Genomic DNA, 20,039 nt, shown 5'->3' with positions numbered 1-20,039 from the left:
ACTTCTATCCTGGGGGCCCCTTTTCCACCTTTCCCTTTTTCCTTCCATACAATTTCTCTCTTTAATCTCTCATTTGTTGACCCCCACAGAAAACTGAACAAAAACTGAGTAATTTTTCTAATCCATTTTGCCGCGGGGGGAAACACCAGCCCTATATGCAGCAAAATTGGTACCAACACCGCTTTTGTCACCAAAATCTTCCCTTCCATTGAAAGCTTCCTTAGCATCCAAAAATTGATTTTTTTTTCTATTCTTTCCCCTACCTTTACCCAATTTACCTCCCCTGTCAAGTCCTCATCGAAATAAACCCCTAACAGTCTTAGCTGTTCCCCTTCCACAGGGATCCCACACTTTCCTAAATCATGCCAATCCCCAAAGGCCTTACAAGCACTTTTCCCCCAATTCACTCTCAGCCCTGAAGCGTGACAAAAGGTATCAATATGTAACTGCGCTCTATGAAGAGCCGCCTGTGTAGTACACACCAGGGTTAAGTCGTCCATATATCCTAGAACTTTGATGCTCCTTCCCCCACTCCCTGGGATTTCAACCCCTCTCACCACCTTGTCCGCTCTGATAGTCTGCAACAAAGGCTCTATAGCGCAAATAAACGCCAACGGGGACAGAGGACACCCCTGCCTTACCCCTGATTTCACCCAAATTTTTTCAGTAAAACAGCCATTTACTAAAACTCTACTATTAATACCTTTATATAAACTACCTATCCATCTAACGATTTCCATTGGTATTCCTAACTTTCCCAGGACTTTAAACAAAAAGGCATGAGACAAAAGGTCATAAGCCTTCTCAAAATCAATATTTGCAATAACTAGTGGTTGCTGCCGCTCCAAACAATACCAAATTAAATCCCTCAGGAGAATTAGATTCCCTACCATCTGTCTCCCTGGTACACCACACACCTGCTCCTCTTCCACCAATTTACATAAGAAAGGCTTCAATCTTAGCATTACCACTTTTGCAACAATTTTATAATCTGAATTCAGCAGAGTTATAGGGCGCCAGTTTTTAAGATCTCTTTTGTCCCCCTTTTTTTTGAATATTAATGCAATTATACCTTCTTTAAAGGATTCCGGCGTTTCTCCTAACTTAAAAATTGTGTTGCATAACTTAAATACCTCTTCTCTAATTATGTCCCACATATAGGAGTAAAATTCATGTGGTAACCCATCCTTACCAGGTGATTTTCCTTTCCTTCCATTCCTTATTACCTCATTTAATTCTTCACTGTTTAGATCTCTCACCAAGAAAACCTGATCATCTTTACTTAGTTTTTCCTCAATTTTTTCAACTAGCTCTTTTTCTAAGGACATATCACGCTCCTTTTCCTCATATAATTTGGAATAAAAATTCTCACAAACTTTCAGAACTTTTTCCGTCTCCTTTACCTCTGCCCCCTCTTCATTCAACACAGGAATTGGACTTAACTTCCCTGTAAATGCTTTTTTAAAGAAAAAAGAAGTACATTTTTCATTCTTTTCAACCGCTTCCACTCTTGCAGCATGAATTATCCTTCTACCTCTTTTTTCCAGTAATTCCTCAGACTCCACCCTAACCCTTTTAAGATCTCCCTCCACATCCTTTCCCATCTCTTTTAACCTGAGGAGAAACTGTTTTCTCAGGATCACCCTCCTGTAATCTTCCTCCTGTTTTCTTGCCAACTCCTTACCTTTCCTAATGAAAAACTTTTTTGTTTCAATTTTTACCCACTCCCACCATTCCAGTATTCCCTTATATTCCCACATTCTCCTCTTTAAATAAACATACAATTTCCCATACTGATCCTTGATCCCTGGTTTTTCTAATAGTGAAACATTAAGTTTCCAGTAACCCCTTCCATACTTTTCCACTCCCTCTACTTCTATTTTACATACAACACATGCATGGTCAGAGAAAAGTACTCTTAACCCCTTCCAGCTCTCCACCTTCAACCCTTCAGAAATAAAAATATGGTCAATTCTAGACTTTACCCCTCCACTCTCACAAAACCAAGTGAATTCCCTTTTTTCTTTCCCCCACACCTGCAAAGTATCCTTAAAAGAAAAATCACCCATAATTGTTTTCAACAGTACCCCAGAACTATCAGGCTTACTCCTGTCTGCACCCCCCACCCTATCCCCCTCCCTAATTATACAATTAAAGTCTCCTAACACAAAAGTTTTCATTCTTCCAGGTAAAAACAACCTCAGTTTCTCAAACAGCAACCTCCTTTGATTTTCCTTTGGAGCTGCATATATATTAAATATTCTGAAACATTCCCCCTTCCATTTCACCAAAACAAAAAATAACCTTCCCGGTTCAATTACCTCACATTTGCATATTTTAAACTCTTTTCCCTTAAATAATATCCCAATCCCACTGTTTCTGCTCTCTAGGCAGCATGACCACGCAGATTCCCCCCACACCCACTCTTCTTCTTTTGGGGGTTCAGTAATTGTACATTCTTGCAAACAAAAAATATCACATCTTTCTTTTGCCAGTAAGTCAAATATCCTCACTCTTCTTGTACGCTTTCTCAAGCTCCGTACATTTAATGATGCCAGCGTCAAAGTCATTTCTTCTTATACTAACGCACCATGCAAAAGGCACAATCCCAGGTAACAAATTATAAAATTATACTTAGCTCTGTCCAGCACCTTCCACCGTGGGGGACCCCGGAGACTGAAATCCACACCTCAAATTCTCTGCCGCAGCATTATCCGCATAGGGAAGGCTCTGCCCTCCTGGTGACCCCTGCCCATCCGGCACGCCCGTCAAAGGATATGCCGGGGAGCGCAAGGGGCTAGCATCCAATCCACCTCCCCCCACCCCCTCTCCTGAATCAAAAATCATACTGGTCTTCTCTTCCTCTTCTCCTCCCAGGCATTTTGCCTTTGAAGGGGCAAAAGATTCTTCCTCCATCTTCCTCTTTGGCGGACGTTCCCCTCCTTCCGCTGTCTCCATACCCTCTTCCGTAATTTTCTGATTAAGGCTGTCCACCTCAGAAACAATGATCTGCAATCCTGGGGTTCCCTCACCTTCTCCTTGCATCAGGTCAGGCTCCTCCCCCTCTCCTATGTCCGGCTCCGCCTCCTCCCCCCATACCCTTTGGACCTCGTTCTGGAGAGCATTCTCAGCTGGAACCACGGGCGTTTCCTCCATACGCTCACCCAGCTCTGAGTCTGAATCTGGCAGCTCCTGCTCAGCTGCTGCGTCACCCCTCGTTAAGGCCTCATCAGTGGGAGCCTCAGCAGCTGGTTCCACGGGCGTCGCCTGACTGCTTTCAACTCCATGCCGCTTATCATACTCACTGTCCTCATTAACCCATCCCTCTGGGCGCTCTGCAGTCTCCCTTCTCCTCACAATCTCTGCAAAAGACTTTTTTTTTGTACAAAATCTCGCCATGTGCCCTGTTTCATGACACAAGTCACATGTAGCTGGCTCCCGGCACTGCGCAGCGTGGTGTCCCTCCTTCCTGCATTTGCGACAAAATTCTACATCTTGCTTAGCACAGCCCTCCTGCGTGTGCCCAAACTCCATGCACCTCCTGCAATATTGCGGCTGGCTCCGGTAGTACAAGTACCCCCGGTTTCCTCCAATGTTAAAGGTCCCCGGGGGGTGCGAGACTCCCCCCAATCCCGTTGGGGACATCCTCAGCTTGCACATATATCTGGTCTTTCCATTATAAATGCCAATCCTATTTTTCAGTCTCTGTCCTTTCTTGACAATCTCACAATACCGTGACAGGAACACCATAATATCTTCCTCTGGTGTAAAAGGATTATACGTGTGCACAATTATAGCAACTTCTCCTAATGCAAACAAGGGTACCAGCTCTACACCTCGCATACAGTCCACATCCTTTTCCTCCTTTGCTCTTTCCATCACACCCATACATTGGTCACCTGCTTCAAAAGCCACATCATAAAAGTGCTGTTTCGGAAATTCCTGGATGCAATAAATATCTCCACGTTCAATCTTCAGTGTGTCTTCCAATATCTGATTGTAGAACTCATCCAATCCCAGAAAATTGGGAGCCTTATCCAATCTGAATCTGATGGTGTTTTGAACGAAACTTCCACGATTATCCATTCTGCTTCTCAAAAAAAGGTCTTTCACCCAAACACGATACTTCTAGGCTCCGCTCCTCAAGCACAAGGCTATGCCTGCTCCAGCAGCGCCCCCCGCAGGATCATGGCTACGTAGTGTACTCCCCTGCCAGGTAAGTATGAGTTGGAATGGCGCTGGGGGGCAACTAGCCCTGTCCCAGGACAAGTGTCACCCTTGTGGAGAGAGCAGCCTGGTCATTGGTGCAGCGGCTACAGCGGCAGCAGCAAGCACCACAGTAGCTGAGGCCTAGTATCTGAGCCAGCACCTGCAGCAAGGATCAGCTTAGGCCATTCCATGCAAACATTTGTGCAGCAGCGAATATTTGTCAAACAACATAGATCGAAGACATCCCCTCCCTAGAAGCAAAGCCCCTCCCCCGCCCATCCGACAAGCACCCAGAGAAGCCAAGCTTCGCCGCAAGGTACTACTTCTTGGTTTTAAAAGGAAGAAGCAATCACTTTGAACACCGCTCAGCTCTGTCATTCCAGCTGGCGGAGAGACCGACAGACAGGGGGACAGACAGACAGGGGGACACCATATTTCTGGGGTGGCTTTCTACATCTTCCCTACCTGCTTGCACTCTCTCTGCTGCTGCTGCTGCTGCTGCTGCTGCTGCAGCATAAAAAGGGAGAGATGCCCAGTCCTGCTGGCAAACTTGACACTTTGCCCCTTACCAGCATGGCTGCTTACATGGCATTTGCATAAATATAGAAGCAAGCTAACACTGTCTGCTGCTCCCTGGATAGAGATAGATAGATAGATAGATAGATAGATAGATATTGTTTTTGCACTGCTCAGCAGATAGTTTGCAATCTGTTGGTTTTAAATGCTGCTCTTTGTTACTTTGGAGCCTAGAAACTCTAGAACGTACTGTATACTCCCTTTGTGATATCATCACATGGGGTGGTCTGGCTACAGAGACCCAGACATACCATGTAGAACTAGGGCGGGGAGGGGGTGAAATAAAAACCCCATATCCTGCAAGGAACGGCCATTTAAAAAAAAAAAATGAATCCAGATTTGTTTGTAAATGTGCTGCTTTATACAATATTTCAAAAGGCATCAAACATACAATTGTGACTTTGAAATCACCTATACATTGTGTATTGCACTTATCTCAGTATAATAATAGAGAGATTCGTATCTCAAACCAAAAAAAGAAAAGAAAACAATCAGCCAGAGAGGTGGACATTGGAAAGAGAGGGATACATTTTTACTGCTGCTGCTGCTGCTGCTGCTGCTGCTGCTGCTGCTGCTGCTGCTGCTGCTGCTGCTGCTGCTGCTGCTGCTGCTGCTGCTGCTGCTGCTGCAGCGACTCATATTCTACAGTTCTTGGCCCTTTTTGTTTAGAATGTTTTTTTTCATGAATTATATGTGTTTCCGTATTTCCCAATCCACCTGAATTTATTCCTAAATGTCTGCGCAGGTGCCTAATTGTCATTTCTCCCTGTTTGAGATGTTGCTACCTGGCTAGTTGGTTTGCTCCTTTTATGCCACAGTTATTGACCAGGCCCAAAGCCCAAGCAGTGGCAATAGCAGCTTGTCTGAACAAACACCTGTGCTGTGGGTGGTGGTTGTTGTTATTGTTGTTGATTTTTGTTTCTGTTTTTTCTAACAGTCGAAAAACAGGGGAGAGCGCGCACGCAGTCCCCCACTACCAGAAATTGTGCAGTCGAGTTTCCCGCATGTGGGGAAATCGCAGAGGTCAGCTAGCTCCAAGTGCAATGAGCAAGCCTCGCCCTGGGAGAGCCACCTGCAGGATCGTGGCTGTATAGTGTACTCCCCTGCCAGGTAAGTATGAGTTGGAATGGCGCTGGGGGGCAACTAGCCCTGTCCCAGGACAAGTGTCACCCTTGTGGAGAGAGCAGCCTGGTCATTGGTGCAGCGGCTACAGCGGCAGCAGCAAGCACCACAGTAGCTGAGGCCTAGTATCTGAGCCAGCACCTGCAGCAAGGATCAGCTTAGGCCATTCCATGCAAACATTTGTGCAGCAGCGAATATTTGTCAAACAACATAGATCGAAGACATCCCCTCCCTAGAAGCAAAGCCCCTCCCCCGCCCATCCGACAAGCACCCAGAGAAGCCAAGCTTCGCCGCAAGGTACTACTTCTTGGTTTTAAAAGGAAGAAGCAATCACTTTGAACACCGCTCAGCTCTGTCATTCCAGCTGGCGGAGAGACCGACAGACAGGGGGACAGACAGACAGGGGGACACCATATTTCTGGGGTGGCTTTCTACATCTTCCCTACCTGCTTGCACTCTCTCTGCTGCTGCTGCTGCTGCTGCTGCTGCTGCTGCAGCATAAAAAGGGAGAGATGCCCAGTCCTGCTGGCAAACTTGACACTTTGCCCCTTACCAGCATGGCTGCTTACATGGCATTTGCATAAATATAGAAGCAAGCTAACACTGTCTGCTGCTCCCTGGATAGAGATAGATAGATAGATAGATAGATAGATAGATATTGTTTTTGCACTGCTCAGCAGATAGTTTGCAATCTGTTGGTTTTAAATGCTGCTCTTTGTTACTTTGGAGCCTAGAAACTCTAGAACGTACTGTATACTCCCTTTGTGATATCATCACATGGGGTGGTCTGGCTACAGAGACCCAGACATACCATGTAGAACTAGGGCGGGGAGGGGGTGAAATAAAAACCCCATATCCTGCAAGGAACGGCCATTTAAAAAAAAAAAATGAATCCAGATTTGTTTGTAAATGTGCTGCTTTATACAATATTTCAAAAGGCATCAAACATACAATTGTGACTTTGAAATCACCTATACATTGTGTATTGCACTTATCTCAGTATAATAATAGAGAGATTCGTATCTCAAACCAAAAAAAGAAAAGAAAACAATCAGCCAGAGAGGTGGACATTGGAAAGAGAGGGATACATTTTTACTGCTGCTGCTGCTGCTGCTGCTGCTGCTGCTGCTGCTGCTGCTGCTGCTGCTGCTGCGACTCATATTCTACAGTTCTTGGCCCTTTTTGTTTAGAATGTTTTTTTTCATGAATTATATGTGTTTCCGTATTTCCCAATCCACCTGAATTTATTCCTAAATGTCTGCGCAGGTGCCTAATTGTCATTTCTCCCTGTTTGAGATGTTGCTACCTGGCTAGTTGGTTTGCTCCTTTTATGCCACAGTTATTGACCAGGCCCAAAGCCCAAGCAGTGGCAATAGCAGCTTGTCTGAACAAACACCTGTGCTGTGGGTGGTGGTTGTTGTTATTGTTGTTGATTTTTGTTTCTGTTTTTTCTAACAGTCGAAAAACAGGGGAGAGCGCGCACGCAGTCCCCCACTACCAGAAATTGTGCAGTCGAGTTTCCCGCATGTGGGGAAATCGCAGAGGTCAGCTAGCTCCAAGTGCAATGAGCAAGCCTCGCCCTGGGAGAGCCACCTGCAGGATCGTGGCTGTATAGTGTACTCCCCTGCCAGGTAAGTATGAGTTGGAATGGCGCTGGGGGGCAACTAGCCCTGTCCCAGGACAAGTGTCACCCTTGTGGAGAGAGCAGCCTGGTCATTGGTGCAGCGGCTACAGCGGCAGCAGCAAGCACCACAGTAGCTGAGGCCTAGTATCTGAGCCAGCACCTGCAGCAAGGATCAGCTTAGGCCATTCCATGCAAACATTTGTGCAGCAGCGAATATTTGTCAAACAACATAGATCGAAGACATCCCCTCCCTAGAAGCAAAGCCCCTCCCCCGCCCATCCGACAAGCACCCAGAGAAGCCAAGCTTCGCCGCAAGGTACTACTTCTTGGTTTTAAAAGGAAGAAGCAATCACTTTGAACACCGCTCAGCTCTGTCATTCCAGCTGGCGGAGAGACCGACAGACAGGGGGACAGACAGACAGGGGGACACCATATTTCTGGGGTGGCTTTCTACATCTTCCCTACCTGCTTGCACTCTCTCTGCTGCTGCTGCTGCTGCTGCTGCAGCATAAAAAGGGAGAGATGCCCAGTCCTGCTGGCAAACTTGACACTTTGCCCCTTACCAGCATGGCTGCTTACATGGCATTTGCATAAATATAGAAGCAAGCTAACACTGTCTGCTGCTCCCTGGATAGAGATAGATAGATAGATAGATAGATAGATAGATAGATATTGTTTTTGCACTGCTCAGCAGATAGTTTGCAATCTGTTGGTTTTAAATGCTGCTCTTTGTTACTTTGGAGCCTAGAAACTCTAGAACGTACTGTATACTCCCTTTGTGATATCATCACATGGGGTGGTCTGGCTACAGAGACCCAGACATACCATGTAGAACTAGGGCGGGGAGGGGGTGAAATAAAAACCCCATATCCTGCAAGGAACGGCCATTTAAAAAAAAAAAATGAATCCAGATTTGTTTGTAAATGTGCTGCTTTATACAATATTTCAAAAGGCATCAAACATACAATTGTGACTTTGAAATCACCTATACATTGTGTATTGCACTTATCTCAGTATAATAATAGAGAGATTCGTATCTCAAACCAAAAAAAGAAAAGAAAACAATCAGCCAGAGAGGTGGACATTGGAAAGAGAGGGATACATTTTTACTGCTGCTGCTGCTGCTGCTGCTGCTGCTGCTGCTGCTGCTGCTGCTGCTGCTGCTGCTGCTGCGACTCATATTCTACAGTTCTTGGCCCTTTTTGTTTAGAATGTTTTTTTTCATGAATTATATGTGTTTCCGTATTTCCCAATCCACCTGAATTTATTCCTAAATGTCTGCGCAGGTGCCTAATTGTCATTTCTCCCTGTTTGAGATGTTGCTACCTGGCTAGTTGGTTTGCTCCTTTTATGCCACAGTTATTGACCAGGCCCAAAGCCCAAGCAGTGGCAATAGCAGCTTGTCTGAACAAACACCTGTGCTGTGGGTGGTGGTTGTTGTTATTGTTGTTGATTTTTGTTTCTGTTTTTTCTAACAGTCGAAAAACAGGGGAGAGCGCGCACGCAGTCCCCCACTACCAGAAATTGTGCAGTCGAGTTTCCCGCATGTGGGGAAATCGCAGAGGTCAGCTAGCTCCAAGTGCAATGAGCAAGCCTCGCCCTGGGAGAGCCACCTGCAGGATCGTGGCTGTATAGTGTACTCCCCTGCCAGGTAAGTATGAGTTGGAATGGCGCTGGGGGGCAACTAGCCCTGTCCCAGGACAAGTGTCACCCTTGTGGAGAGAGCAGCCTGGTCATTGGTGCAGCGGCTACAGCGGCAGCAGCAAGCACCACAGTAGCTGAGGCCTAGTATCTGAGCCAGCACCTGCAGCAAGGATCAGCTTAGGCCATTCCATGCAAACATTTGTGCAGCAGCGAATATTTGTCAAACAACATAGATCGAAGACATCCCCTCCCTAGAAGCAAAGCCCCTCCCCCGCCCATCCGACAAGCACCCAGAGAAGCCAAGCTTCGCCGCAAGGTACTACTTCTTGGTTTTAAAAGGAAGAAGCAATCACTTTGAACACCGCTCAGCTCTGTCATTCCAGCTGGCGGAGAGACCGACAGACAGGGGGACAGACAGACAGGGGGACACCATATTTCTGGGGTGGCTTTCTACATCTTCCCTACCTGCTTGCACTCTCTCTGCTGCTGCTGCTGCTGCTGCTGCAGCATAAAAAGGGAGAGATGCCCAGTCCTGCTGGCAAACTTGACACTTTGCCCCTTACCAGCATGGCTGCTTACATGGCATTTGCATAAATATAGAAGCAAGCTAACACTGTCTGCTGCTCCCTGGATAGAGATAGATAGATAGATAGATAGATAGATAGATAGATATTGTTTTTGCACTGCTCAGCAGATAGTTTGCAATCTGTTGGTTTTAAATGCTGCTCTTTGTTACTTTGGAGCCTAGAAACTCTAGAACGTACTGTATACTCCCTTTGTGATATCATCACATGGGGTGGTCTGGCTACAGAGACCCAGACATACCATGTAGAACTAGGGCGGGGAGGGGGTGAAATAAAAACCCCATATCCTGCAAGGAACGGCCATTTAAAAAAAAAAAATGAATCCAGATTTGTTTGTAAATGTGCTGCTTTATACAATATTTCAAAAGGCATCAAACATACAATTGTGACTTTGAAATCACCTATACATTGTGTATTGCACTTATCTCAGTATAATAATAGAGAGATTCGTATCTCAAACCAAAAAAAGAAAAGAAAACAATCAGCCAGAGAGGTGGACATTGGAAAGAGAGGGATACATTTTTACTGCTGCTGCTGCTGCTGCTGCTGCTGCTGCTGCTGCTGCTGCTGCTGCTGCTGCTGCTGCGACTCATATTCTACAGTTCTTGGCCCTTTTTGTTTAGAATGTTTTTTTTCATGAATTATATGTGTTTCCGTATTTCCCAATCCACCTGAATTTATTCCTAAATGTCTGCGCAGGTGCCTAATTGTCATTTCTCCCTGTTTGAGATGTTGCTACCTGGCTAGTTGGTTTGCTCCTTTTATGCCACAGTTATTGACCAGGCCCAAAGCCCAAGCAGTGGCAATAGCAGCTTGTCTGAACAAACACCTGTGCTGTGGGTGGTGGTTGTTGTTATTGTTGTTGATTTTTGTTTCTGTTTTTTCTAACAGTCGAAAAACAGGGGAGAGCGCGCACGCAGTCCCCCACTACCAGAAATTGTGCAGTCGAGTTTCCCGCATGTGGGGAAATCGCAGAGGTCAGCTAGCTCCAAGTGCAATGAGCAAGCCTCGCCCTGGGAGAGCCACCTGCAGGATCGTGGCTGTATAGTGTACTCCCCTGCCAGGTAAGTATGAGTTGGAATGGCGCTGGGGGGCAACTAGCCCTGTCCCAGGACAAGTGTCACCCTTGTGGAGAGAGCAGCCTGGTCATTGGTGCAGCGGCTACAGCGGCAGCAGCAAGCACCACAGTAGCTGAGGCCTAGTATCTGAGCCAGCACCTGCAGCAAGGATCAGCTTAGGCCATTCCATGCAAACATTTGTGCAGCAGCGAATATTTGTCAAACAACATAGATCGAAGACATCCCCTCCCTAGAAGCAAAGCCCCTCCCCCGCCCATCCGACAAGCACCCAGAGAAGCCAAGCTTCGCCGCAAGGTACTACTTCTTGGTTTTAAAAGGAAGAAGCAATCACTTTGAACACCGCTCAGCTCTGTCATTCCAGCTGGCGGAGAGACCGACAGACAGGGGGACAGACAGACAGGGGGACACCATATTTCTGGGGTGGCTTTCTACATCTTCCCTACCTGCTTGCACTCTCTCTGCTGCTGCTGCTGCTGCTGCTGCTGCTGCTGCAGCATAAAAAGGGAGAGATGCCCAGTCCTGCTGGCAAACTTGACACTTTGCCCCTTACCAGCATGGCTGCTTACATGGCATTTGCATAAATATAGAAGCAAGCTAACACTGTCTGCTGCTCCCTGGATAGAGATAGATAGATAGATAGATAGATAGATAGATAGATAGATAGATAGATAGATAGATATTGTTTTTGCACTGCTCAGCAGATAGTTTGCAATCTGTTGGTTTTAAATGCTGCTCTTTGTTACTTTGGAGCCTAGAAACTCTAGAACGTACTGTATACTCCCTTTGTGATATCATCACATGGGGTGGTCTGGCTACAGAGACCCAGACATACCATGTAGAACTAGGGCGGGGAGGGGGTGAAATAAAAACCCCATATCCTGCAAGGAACGGCCATTTAAAAAAAAAAAATGAATCCAGATTTGTTTGTAAATGTGCTGCTTTATACAATATTTCAAAAGGCATCAAACATACAATTGTGACTTTGAAATCACCTATACATTGTGTATTGCACTTATCTCAGTATAATAATAGAGAGATTCGTATCTCAAACCAAAAAAAGAAAAGAAAACAATCAGCCAGAGAGGTGGACATTGGAAAGAGAGGGATACATTTTTACTGCTGCTGCTGCTGCTGCTGCTGCTGCTGCTGCTGCTGCTGCTGCTGCTGCTGCTGCTGCTGCTGCTGCTGCTGCTGCTGCTGCAGCGACTCATATTCTACAGTTCTTGGCCCTTTTTGTTTAGAATGTTTTTTTTCATGAATTATATGTGTTTCCGTATTTCCCAATCCACCTGAATTTATTCCTAAATGTCTGCGCAGGTGCCTAATTGTCATTTCTCCCTGTTTGAGATGTTGCTACCTGGCTAGTTGGTTTGCTCCTTTTATGCCACAGTTATTGACCAGGCCCAAAGCCCAAGCAGTGGCAATAGCAGCTTGTCTGAACAAACACCTGTGCTGTGGGTGGTGGTTGTTGTTATTGTTGTTGATTTTTGTTTCTGTTTTTTCTAACAGTCGAAAAACAGGGGAGAGCGCGCACGCAGTCCCCCACTACCAGAAATTGTGCAGTCGAGTTTCCCGCATGTGGGGAAATCGCAGAGGTCAGCTAGCTCCAAGTGCAATGAGCAAGCCTCGCCCTGGGAGAGCCACCTGCAGGATCGTGGCTGTATAGTGTACTCCCCTGCCAGGTAAGTATGAGTTGGAATGGCGCTGGGGGGCAACTAGCCCTGTCCCAGGACAAGTGTCACCCTTGTGGAGAGAGCAGCCTGGTCATTGGTGCAGCGGCTACAGCGGCAGCAGCAAGCACCACAGTAGCTGAGGCCTAGTATCTGAGCCAGCACCTGCAGCAAGGATCAGCTTAGGCCATTCCATGCAAACATTTGTGCAGCAGCGAATATTTGTCAAACAACATAGATCGAAGACATCCCCTCCCTAGAAGCAAAGCCCCTCCCCCGCCCATCCGACAAGCACCCAGAGAAGCCAAGCTTCGCCGCAAGGTACTACTTCTTGGTTTTAAAAGGAAGAAGCAATCACTTTGAACACCGCTCAGCTCTGTCATTCCAGCTGGCGGAGAGACCGACAGACAGGGGGACAGACAGACAGGGGGACACCATATTTCTGGGGTGGCTTTCTACATCTTCCCTACCTGCTTGCACTCTCTCTGCTGCTGCTGCTGCTGCTGCTGCTGCAGCAGCATAAAAAGGGAGAGATGCCCAGTCCTGCTGGCAAACTTGACACTTTGCCCCTTACCAGCATGGCTGCTTACATGGCATTTGCATAAATATAGAAGCAAGCTAACACTGTCTGCTGCTCCCTGGATAGAGATAGATAGATAGATAGATAGATAGATAGATAGATAGATATTGTTTTTGCACTGCTCAGCAGATAGTTTGCAATCTGTTGGTTTTAAATGCTGCTCTTTGTTACTTTGGAGCCTAGAAACTCTAGAACGTACTGTATACTCCCTTTGTGATATCATCACATGGGGTGGTCTGGCTACAGAGACCCAGACATACCATGTAGAACTAGGGCGGGGAGGGGGTGAAATAAAAACCCCATATCCTGCAAGGAACGGCCATTTAAAAAAAAAAAATGAATCCAGATTTGTTTGTAAATGTGCTGCTTTATACAATATTTCAAAAGGCATCAAACATACAATTGTGACTTTGAAATCACCTATACATTGTGTATTGCACTTATCTCAGTATAATAATAGAGAGATTCGTATCTCAAACCAAAAAAAGAAAAGAAAACAATCAGCCAGAGAGGTGGACATTGGAAAGAGAGGGATACATTTTTACTGCTGCTGCTGCTGCTGCTGCTGCTGCTGCTGCTGCTGCTGCTGCTGCTGCTGCTGCTGCTGCTGCTGCTGCTGCTGCTGCTGCTGCTGCTGCGACTCATATTCTACAGTTCTTGGCCCTTTTTGTTTAGAATGTTTTTTTTCATGAATTATATGTGTTTCCGTATTTCCCAATCCACCTGAATTTATTCCTAAATGTCTGCGCAGGTGCCTAATTGTCATTTCTCCCTGTTTGAGATGTTGCTACCTGGCTAGTTGGTTTGCTCCTTTTATGCCACAGTTATTGACCAGGCCCAAAGCCCAAGCAGTGGCAATAGCAGCTTGTCTGAACAAACACCTGTGCTGTGGGTGGTGGTTGTTGTTATTGTTGTTGATTTTTGTTTCTGTTTTTTCTAACAGTCGAAAAACAGGGGAGAGCGCGCACGCAGTCCCCCACTACCAGAAATTGTGCAGTCGAGTTTCCCGCATGTGGGGAAATCGCAGAGGTCAGCTAGCTCCAAGTGCAATGAGCAAGCCTCGCCCTGGGAGAGCCACCTGCAGGATCGTGGCTGTATAGTGTACTCCCCTGCCAGGTAAGTATGAGTTGGAATGGCGCTGGGGGGCAACTAGCCCTGTCCCAGGACAAGTGTCACCCTTGTGGAGAGAGCAGCCTGGTCATTGGTGCAGCGGCTACAGCGGCAGCAGCAAGCACCACAGTAGCTGAGGCCTAGTATCTGAGCCAGCACCTGCAGCAAGGATCAGCTTAGGCCATTCCATGCAAACATTTGTGCAGCAGCGAATATTTGTCAAACAACATAGATCGAAGACATCCCCTCCCTAGAAGCAAAGCCCCTCCCCCGCCCATCCGACAAGCACCCAGAGAAGCCAAGCTTCGCCGCAAGGTACTACTTCTTGGTTTTAAAAGGAAGAAGCAATCACTTTGAACACCGCTCAGCTCTGTCATTCCAGCTGGCGGAGAGACCGACAGACAGGGGGACAGACAGACAGGGGGACACCATATTTCTGGGGTGGCTTTCTACATCTTCCCTACCTGCTTGCACTCTCTCTGCTGCTGCTGCTGCTGCTGCTGCTGCAGCAGCATAAAAAGGGAGAGATGCCCAGTCCTGCTGGCAAACTTGACACTTTGCCCCTTACCAGCATGGCTGCTTACATGGCATTTGCATAAATATAGAAGCAAGCTAACACTGTCTGCTGCTCCCTGGATAGAGATAGATAGATAGATAGATAGATAGATAGATATTGTTTTTGCACTGCTCAGCAGATAGTTTGCAATCTGTTGGTTTTAAATGCTGCTCTTTGTTACTTTGGAGCCTAGAAACTCTAGAACGTACTGTATACTCCCTTTGTGATATCATCACATGGGGTGGTCTGGCTACAGAGACCCAGACATACCATGTAGAACTAGGGCGGGGAGGGGGTGAAATAAAAACCCCATATCCTGCAAGGAACGGCCATTTAAAAAAAAAAAAATGAATCCAGATTTGTTTGTAAATGTGCTGCTTTATACAATATTTCAAAAGGCATCAAACATACAATTGTGACTTTGAAATCACCTATACATTGTGTATTGCACTTATCTCAGTATAATAATAGAGAGATTCGTATCTCAAACCAAAAAAAGAAAAGAAAACAATCAGCCAGAGAGGTGGACATTGGAAAGAGAGGGATACATTTTTACTGCTGCTGCTGCTGCTGCTGCTGCTGCTGCTGCTGCTGCTGCTGCTGCTGCTGCTGCTGCTGCTGCTGCTGCTGCTGCTGCTGCTGCTGCTGCTGCTGCTGCTGCAGCGACTCATATTCTACAGTTCTTGGCCCTTTTTGTTTAGAATGTTTTTTTTCATGAATTATATGTGTTTCCGTATTTCCCAATCCACCTGAATTTATTCCTAAATGTCTGCGCAGGTGCCTAATTGTCATTTCTCCCTGTTTGAGATGTTGCTACCTGGCTAGTTGGTTTGCTCCTTTTATGCCACAGTTATTGACCAGGCCCAAAGCCCAAGCAGTGGCAATAGCAGCTTGTCTGAACAAACACCTGTGCTGTGGGTGGTGGTTGTTGTTATTGTTGTTGATTTTTGTTTCTGTTTTTTCTAACAGTCGAAAAACAGGGGAGAGCGCGCACGCAGTCCCCCCCCCACTACCAGAAATTGTGCAGTCGAGTTTCCCGCATGTGGGGAAATCGCAGAGGTCAGCTAGCTCCAAGTGCAATGAGCAAGCCTCGCCCTGGGAGAGCCACCTGCAGGATCGTGGCTGTATAGTGTACTCCCCTGCCAGGTAAGTATGAGTTGGAATGGCGCTGGGGGGCAACTAGCCCTGTCCCAGGACAAGTGTCACCCTTGTGGAGAGAGCAGCCTGGTCATTGGTGCAGCGGCTACAGCGGCAGCAGCAAGCACCACAGTAGCTGAGGCCTAGTATCTGAGCCAGCACCTGCAGCAAGGATCAGCTTAGGCCATTCCATGCAAACATTTGTGCAGCAGCGAATATTTGTCAAACAACATAGATCGAAGACATCCCCTCCCTAGAAGCAAAGCCCCTCCCCCGCCCATCCGACAAGCACCCAGAGAAGCCAAGCTTCGCCGCAAGGTACTACTTCTTGGTTTTAAAAGGAAGAAGCAATCACTTTGAACACCGCTCAGCTCTGTCATTCCAGCTGGCGGAGAGACCGACAGACAGGGGGACAGACAGACAGGGGGACACCATATTTCTGGGGTGGCTTTCTACATCTTCCCTACCTGCTTGCACTCTCTCTGCTGCTGCTGCTGCTGCTGCTGCTGCAGCAGCATAAAAAGGGAGAGATGCCCAGTCCTGCTGGCAAACTTGACACTTTGCCCCTTACCAGCATGGCTGCTTACATGGCATTTGCATAAATATAGAAGCAAGCTAACACTGTCTGCTGCTCCCTGGATAGAGATAGATAGATAGATAGATAGATAGATAGATAGATAGATAGATAGATAGATAGATATTGTTTTTGCACTGCTCAGCAGATAGTTTGCAATCTGTTGGTTTTAAATGCTGCTCTTTGTTACTTTGGAGCCTAGAAACTCTAGAACGTACTGTATACTCCCTTTGTGATATCATCACATGGGGTGGTCTGGCTACAGAGACCCAGACATACCATGTAGAACTAGGGCGGGGAGGGGGTGAAATAAAAACCCCATATCCTGCAAGGAACGGCCATTTAAAAAAAAAAAAATGAATCCAGATTTGTTTGTAAATGTGCTGCTTTATACAATATTTCAAAAGGCATCAAACATACAATTGTGACTTTGAAATCACCTATACATTGTGTATTGCACTTATCTCAGTATAATAATAGAGAGATTCGTATCTCAAACCAAAAAAAGAAAAGAAAACAATCAGCCAGAGAGGTGGACATTGGAAAGAGAGGGATACATTTTTACTGCTGCTGCTGCTGCTGCTGCTGCTGCTGCTGCTGCTGCTGCTGCTGCTGCTGCTGCTGCTGCTGCTGCAGCGACTCATATTCTACAGTTCTTGGCCCTTTTTGTTTAGAATGTTTTTTTTCATGAATTATATGTGTTTCCGTATTTCCCAATCCACCTGAATTTATTCCTAAATGTCTGCGCAGGTGCCTAATTGTCATTTCTCCCTGTTTGAGATGTTGCTACCTGGCTAGTTGGTTTGCTCCTTTTATGCCACAGTTATTGACCAGGCCCAAAGCCCAAGCAGTGGCAATAGCAGCTTGTCTGAACAAACACCTGTGCTGTGGGTGGTGGTTGTTGTTATTGTTGTTGATTTTTGTTTCTGTTTTTTCTAACAGTCGAAAAACAGGGGAGAGCGCGCACGCAGTCCCCCACTACCAGAAATTGTGCAGTCGAGTTTCCCGCATGTGGGGAAATCGCAGAGGTCAGCTAGCTCCAAGTGCAATGAGCAAGCCTCGCCCTGGGAGAGCCACCTGCAGGATCGTGGCTTTTTTTTTTTTTTTTTTTTTTTTCTTTTTTCCTTTTTCAAAAATTTTATTCAACACCTTTTTTAAATTTACAGACTTTTTTTTTTACAACCAAAAAAACACATAATTTTTTACAGCCATATTACATTAACAAGACACAAACCATGCTATATTTACATTTTCTTCCTCCTTCCTTTTCCCACAGAAAATTACTGTTCACAATCACAATTACACACTCTTTCATCCCATTCTGTCACCATTCTTCCTTCCCAGCCATCCCTCCCTTCCATACATTTCCGTATGCTTTTTTCCCACGGCACCCGCCGTGGAGGGGAGCACCGGCCCACCTCTTCTCTCCGGTAACTCCACGTAAAGGGACCCAGACTGTACTACTGTACTTCTCAAAGAAAGACAAAACTCTTCTTCATAAATATTCTCTTTCCCTTTCCGTAAAAGCAAACGCTTTTGCTCACTTCCATTCCCACTCACACAACTCATAACCAGTAAATTTAACTATTTTTAACCTCCGCAAATATCATTCCCAAAAAATAAATCACATTATCTCACGATGTACAATCCCCTTTTTTCTTATGATCTGGTAAAAACTTCTTCAACTTCACACAAGTTACATACCCCTCCTCCTCCTTCTCTCTAGTTGACTCTTCTAACACACAACCATCTTATTCCAGCTATTCACTTTCCACAATACATCACTTTCCACTTTCCCCAACCTTTTCTGATCCAACAAGTAGTATGTATACATTTTACTTAAAATTATCCTAGTACATGCTTTCACATCTAACGTTTCATTATTGAATATCATCATACTTCTCACCATCCACACAACCTCTTTTACACAATTTATTATTTTCCATAGTACCCAACCTTTTTCCCCTTTTAACTCACTTAACCCATAAAGCATCATATTGAACTCCAATATATGGATTCCTCCTAATTCTCTAATTAGCTTCGCTAGGTTTTTCCACACAGCCCTCACAAAAAAACAGTTCCAAAATAAATGTACTATGTCTTCTACGCCACCACATCCTTCTCTTGGACACCTATCCGACACTGTCATACGTCGTCTCTTTTGGAAGACTCGGACTGGCAGACACTTGTGCACAGCCATCCAAGCAATATCTTTGTGAATATTAGATAGACCCTTGAAATCTATGTTCTTCCACATCAGTTTTAATTGTGACATATTCAGATTTCCGCAGCATTCATAACTGTCTCTCTCCAGAATCACAGCCCTTATTTTCCTGTGATCTTCCCATAAGGACTTTTCTACATCCCTTAAATTAAAACCTCTTATGAAATGTTCAATGACCCCATAATTATCTGGGGTCACAAAACAGAGTGGCCTCCTCAAATCTGTCCTGAACAGACCCAGCCTCCTTAACATACCCCCTGCCGCATACCTTGCTAAACAGGCCGCCTTTGTATCCTCACTCTGAATTCTCTTTATACAGAGCTGGGCATATTTTGCTCCCAGGATAACTTCTATCCTGGGGGCCCCTTTTCCACCTTTCCCTTTTTCCTTCCATACAATTTCTCTCTTTAATCTCTCATTTGTTGACCCCCACAGAAAACTGAACAAAAACTGAGTAATTTTTCTAATCCATTTTGCCGCGGGGGGAAACACCAGCCCTATATGCAGCAAAATTGGTACCAACACCGCTTTTGTCACCAAAATCTTCCCTTCCATTGAAAGCTTCCTTAGCATCCAAAAATTGATTTTTTTTTCTATTCTTTCCCCTACCTTTACCCAATTTACCTCCCCTGTCAAGTCCTCATCGAAATAAACCCCTAACAGTCTTAGCTGTTCCCCTTCCACAGGGATCCCACACTTTCCTAAATCATGCCAATCCCCAAAGGCCTTACAAGCACTTTTCCCCCAATTCACTCTCAGCCCTGAAGCGTGACAAAAGGTATCAATATGTAACTGCGCTCTATGAAGAGCCGCCTGTGTAGTACACACCAGGGTTAAGTCGTCCATATATCCTAGAACTTTGATGCTCCTTCCCCCACTCCCTGGGATTTCAACCCCTCTCACCACCTTGTCCGCTCTGATAGTCTGCAACAAAGGCTCTATAGCGCAAATAAACGCCAACGGGGACAGAGGACACCCCTGCCTTACCCCTGATTTCACCCAAATTTTTTCAGTAAAACAGCCATTTACTAAAACTCTACTATTAATACCTTTATATAAACTACCTATCCATCTAACGATTTCCATTGGTATTCCTAACTTTCCCAGGACTTTAAACAAAAAGGCATGAGACAAAAGGTCATAAGCCTTCTCAAAATCAATATTTGCAATAACTAGTGGTTGCTGCCGCTCCAAACAATACCAAATTAAATCCCTCAGGAGAATTAGATTCCCTACCATCTGTCTCCCTGGTACACCACACACCTGCTCCTCTTCCACCAATTTACATAAGAAAGGCTTCAATCTTAGCATTACCACTTTTGCAACAATTTTATAATCTGAATTCAGCAG

At 45.7% G+C, this 20,039-nt stretch overlaps 1 non-coding gene and 7 pseudogenes across 1 annotated transcript; all 8 read right to left on the bottom strand.

Moving 5' to 3' along the window:
* Positions 1-5,730: 5,730 nt before the first annotated feature.
* On the bottom strand, positions 5,731-5,903 carry LOC142463661 (U1 spliceosomal RNA; annotated as a pseudogene).
* Positions 5,904-7,373: 1,470 nt separating this feature from the next.
* Positions 7,374-7,546, bottom strand: LOC142463660 (U1 spliceosomal RNA; annotated as a pseudogene).
* A 1,471-nt stretch (positions 7,547-9,017) lies between these two features.
* LOC142463659 (U1 spliceosomal RNA) lies at positions 9,018-9,190 on the bottom strand (annotated as a pseudogene).
* Positions 9,191-10,658: 1,468 nt separating this feature from the next.
* LOC142463658 (U1 spliceosomal RNA) lies at positions 10,659-10,831 on the bottom strand (annotated as a pseudogene).
* A 1,524-nt stretch (positions 10,832-12,355) lies between these two features.
* Positions 12,356-12,528, bottom strand: LOC142463657 (U1 spliceosomal RNA; annotated as a pseudogene).
* A 1,511-nt stretch (positions 12,529-14,039) lies between these two features.
* On the bottom strand, positions 14,040-14,212 carry LOC142463780 (U1 spliceosomal RNA; annotated as a pseudogene).
* A 1,519-nt stretch (positions 14,213-15,731) lies between these two features.
* LOC142463715 (U1 spliceosomal RNA) lies at positions 15,732-15,908 on the bottom strand (annotated as a pseudogene).
* A 1,507-nt stretch (positions 15,909-17,415) lies between these two features.
* LOC142463727 (U1 spliceosomal RNA) lies at positions 17,416-17,579 on the bottom strand. Its single transcript, XR_012787480.1, has one exon. It is a non-coding gene; the product is annotated as a U1 spliceosomal RNA (small nuclear RNA).
* Between the last annotated feature and the right edge of the window lie 2,460 nt (positions 17,580-20,039).

This window comes from Ascaphus truei, chromosome 11 (assembly GCF_040206685.1).
Source record: "Ascaphus truei isolate aAscTru1 chromosome 11, aAscTru1.hap1, whole genome shotgun sequence".
Lineage (NCBI taxonomy): Eukaryota > Metazoa > Chordata > Amphibia > Anura > Ascaphidae > Ascaphus > Ascaphus truei.
The sequence above is the reverse complement of the archived record's forward strand: the minus strand, read 5'-3'. Positions and strand labels throughout refer to the sequence as shown.